This window comes from Gasterosteus aculeatus, chromosome Y (genome assembly GCF_964276395.1).
Source record: "Gasterosteus aculeatus chromosome Y, fGasAcu3.hap1.1, whole genome shotgun sequence".
NCBI lineage: Eukaryota > Metazoa > Chordata > Actinopteri > Perciformes > Gasterosteidae > Gasterosteus > Gasterosteus aculeatus.
In genome coordinates this window covers 13463928-13468613 of record NC_135709.1, presented here as the reverse complement: position 1 = coordinate 13468613, position 4686 = coordinate 13463928, and positions in this window count along the sequence as shown.

Sequence of the window (4686 nt, the reverse complement as noted above, 5' to 3'; positions counted from 1 at the left end):
GCCAGACGTTAAAACTGCCACTGAACACTCTGTCGTGGGTCTGGAAGATGCTCACAGAAGTGGTAAAAATGAAAATCAAATATGTCAAGACAAACGCAGCAAGCAGACTGGGGACAAAGCCCAGCTTGCGATGCTCCAAGCCGTAAAACAGTTGACACTGGTTGCAGAAGGAGGGCGAGACCCCCACCGATCCGGAAATTCTTATGGGAGGGACCAACAGAGAAGACGAGCATATGGAATAAATCAAGGGAGAAGAGGGTGTTTTCAAGGAGGGGCCCCACGAGAAGTGCAACCCGATGAATGCTTCCTCTGTGGCAAAACAGGACATTGGTACAAAGACTGCCCCTACCGTTCAAACCAGGTACGTCAGCCACATGGACGACAGCGCCACTCCGGGACTGACAGAGGAGGTCAACAATTTGGCACTTCAGACTGACGGAGGGAGAGCGCATGTGTGACGGAGGACCGACTGCTTCCTCTCCAGAGTAATTGTGGAAGGGAAAGAATTGACGTTTTTAGTAGACTCCGGAGCTACTCATTCAGTAATTCAAGAAAAATATTTTGCAAATAAAGAAATGAGTGGCCGGTATGTATATTCTCAAGGGGCTTCAGGTTTGACTGTGACAGAAAAATTTACTGCACCTATGACGAGTGTACACTCTGACGAGCCTGACCTAAACCCTGACATAAAAGTAAAACATTCTTTTTTACTCTCTTCACTCTGTCCCTTAAAGCTGATGGGCAGAGACTTGATGTGTACATATGGTATTTGTTTGCCGTCCTCTCCAGACGGCCTTAAAGTTGTTAGGCGTAGAGCCGCACTCCAAATGGTGCAAAAGGCTCCCTCTAATCCTCTTTTTGTGTATCAGTGGTGGATCCCGATCGATGATGCTCGGAGGCTAAGCCAGGCTGGTGAAGCACGGGTTTCTCCTCATGCAGACCGTATGAACCCTGAACACCTGCATTGCACAACATATGTCTCAGAGGGTCCAGACGGCTCTTTTGAAGAGACATTTTTTGAGGCTCTCAATGATGCAATTGCTTGCTCTACTTTGTACTGGTCAACTTGTAAATCGGCTGCGTCTATTTCTCTGTCTCCCACACAGAAAGAACTGTTTCAAGTTCCCGGCTCCTATCCCCATGTCTCACTGTCTAAAGGACGCCTTGACCAATGGAGGGATTTGGGACCATTTGTGGCTCAGTGTGAATCTCTCACTGACTGGGAGGAGACAATCGATCCGCTTGTTCTGCGCTCTGCCTCTACAGGGTTTCACAGAACTCACTGTGTACTCCTCACACCAGCTTGTCGATCTGTCTATGTGTTTTATGAGCACAACGACAAAGTTGAAACATTTTTAACAACTCCCACATCGATTTCTCCCGCTCTTGCTTCTGTTCCACACACACTCTGGGCGGCACACAAATATGACGTAGGCTTGAGCAACAACTGCCAACCGGTCGTCATCACTCCACGTTCTGACTTCCGCCCCCACAAACACCAGTACCCCCTGCGACAAGAGGCCATTGACGGTATCACACCTGTATTCAATTCGCTCCTGGAGGCAGGAGTGATAGTTCCATGTCCAGACTCACCGGTCAGGACGCCAATATTTCCAGTGAAAAAAATCAGAGATGCTGGCAAGCCTACAGAATGGCATTTCGTGCAGGACCTAAAAGCAGTACATGCGGCCGTTCATGCACAGGCAGCAAATGTTCCTAATCCTTACACAATCCTAGCTCAGATTCCTCCTGAAGCTAAATGGTTTTCTGTTGTTGACCTGTCGAATGCTTTTTTCAGCGTGCCAGTCGACAAAGACAGTCAATTTTGGTTTGCATTCAACTTCAACAGTAAGCCATACACTTTCACTCGTTTGTGTCAAGGCTATACCGAATCACCCACAATCTACAATGATGCGCTCAGAGAAAGCATGGAGAGCTCCCTGCTCTGCATTTCTGCAGTATGTTGACGACTGTTTGATTGCAGCTCCAAATCAGGCACAGTGTCAGACAGACACGCTTAAACTACTCAAACATTTAGCAAAGGAAGGCCACAAGGCCAGCCTTTCTAAATGACAAGTTGTGTCTCAAAATGTACGTTTCCTAGGTCATGACATGTCTGGAGAAGGAAAAACCCTCTCCCCGAAAAGAATCACCGCGATCGTATCATTACCGAAACCCAACACCAAAAAACAGATGTTGTCCTTTTTGGGCATGTGCTCATACTGTTGATAATTTATTCCAAACTACTCACAAATGGAACAACCGTTATCAAACTTAATCCATGGGAAAAATCTTACAGCACACGACCAAATAATCTGGACTGAAGAGGGTCTTGCGGCCTTCGCACAAATGAAATGTGCTTTGCAAACTCCTCCGACTCTTGGACTGCCGAATCCGAATAAGCCATTTACTCAAACAGTAGATGAAAGACAGGGCTGCTCAGTGCACTCCTCGCCCTGACCTAGTGGACACTCCATTGCCTAACAGCAACATGGTAATGTATGTGGATGGATCCGCCTCCCGAGATCCTCAGTCTGGTGAAAATTGTGTTGGTTTTGCTGTTGTTTCTGACTTTGGTGTGCTGTGTTCAGGTCCTCTGCCATGTCACCTCTCAGCCCAGGCAGCCAAGCTCATCGCTCTGACTGAAGCCTGTAAACTGGCTAAGGGTAAAAGAGTCACAGTTCACACTGACTCTCGCTATGCGTTTGGTGTAGTACATGATTTTGGGGTGCTGTGGAAACACAGGAACTTCCTTAAATCGGATGGTAAGCCCATCCTACACCACACTCTCATTGCTGAACTGTTGGAATCCATCTTACTACCCACAGCTATTGCTGTCTGTAAATGTGCAGCACACACGTCCAATACGGATGATGTATCACAGGGAAATGCTCGAGCTGACACGGCTGCAAAAGCTGCTGCTCTGCTTCCGCTTCCCACTACCTTGTGCTCTCATGTGCTCTGAGGAGTCAGTTCCCTCCTCTCTTACAGCGATGCAGTCACTCTCAACCCCTGATGAAAGACGGCTTTGGTCCACATCTGGCTGTGTTTACACCAACGGTATCTGGACTGGGCCCGACGGCAAGCCGTGTTTACCTAAACACTATTTTGCTCATTATGCTAAGTTGACTTATGGGTTAGACCATGTGTCAAAAGGGGGAATGTTACGTGCACTTAATGAGACGTGGTTTACAAAAGGGTTCACAGCATATGCACAAAAATTTTGTTCTGTATGTGTCACCTGTTCTACTCACAATGTAGGCAGGCCCGTGGGCGTGACCAGCAAGGCTGCACACCCACCACCAACCCGCCCATTTGAGCACATTATGATGGATTTTGTGGAGTTGTCTCCATCTGAAGGTAAGAAACACTTTCTAGTGATGGTAGACATGTTTTCCAAGTGGGTTGAGGTTTTTCCATCAGGCAAAAAAAACGCTACAACAGTAGCCAAGGCCCTAATTTCTGAAATCATCCCTCGATAGGGCATTCCTTCTAAAATATCAAGTGACAATGGTTCTCATTTTGTCAACCAGGCCATTACAGAATTAAGCGCATACCTGGGTATTGATTTAAAAAACACGCTGTGCATACCATCCAGCCAGTGGAGGGGCTGTGGAATGAGAAAATGGCACACTCAAAACCAAATTGGCAAAATGCTGTGCAGACACAGGTCTGCCCTGGACAAAAGCCCTACCTCTAGTGTTGATGTACATGCGCATGAGAAAACGAACACGAAGCAACCTGAGTCCCTTCGAGATATTGTTTGGTTTTCCTCCTCACGTAGGAGCCGAGGCACCGACGGCACCACTCCCTTCAACCGCATTATGCGAACATAACTCATGTTATGTGCACAACTCTCTTCTGCTCTGTCTGACATACGACAACAGGTTGCAGCCGCCCTCCCAAAACCAGCCGAAGGACCGCTCTACAAACTGAAACCTGGTGACTTTGTGGTGGTGAAAGACTTCAGGAGAAAAAACTGGAAAGCACGACACTGGCAGGGACCATTCCAGATTCTCCTTGTCACCCAAACAGCTGTCAAAGTAGCTGAGAGGGCAACTTGGGTCCACGCGTCCCATTGCCAGAAGGTTCCAGATCCAGTACCAGCAGTGGGCTCAGGCGACCCTACCCCCACAAGTGTCAATCTAAAGAGTGGTTCACACTTGCTTGCTAAACAACACGAGACTTAATCATAATAATCAAAAGAGTGGAATGTAATGGTAAAATATGTTATAACATTGTTTTGTGCTAAAGCCGTGTCTCAAGTGTCCTGTATTTGACCCTGATGTGGAAAGAGCAGCATGATACAAAATGTTAGTTTGCAGCTGTGCCCTGAGAAGGGAGGGCGGGCAACTCGATCTCATAGAAGCTTCAAAACAAAGGACTTCTGTTCATGGCCTTGGTTCATATCTTATTCGGTACGAAAGTTCCGGATCCAAGTTTTACTTTCATGTCAATTAACTATGATTTGCACCGGCCACTGAGGAGGATCTTGTGTGTGTGTGTGTGTGTGTGTGTGTGTGCTACCCTCAGCTTCACCTGGGTTCTTATCTCAACCTGCTTTGCAGCCTCTCGTAGCTGGCACGGAGAATGTCCTTCACATGTGTTTTGACTGCTCGGAGACGTCATTACACCGAGCGCTGAGATAGGTGCTGGTGTGTTGGACCTCCTGCTTGCAAGCAATAG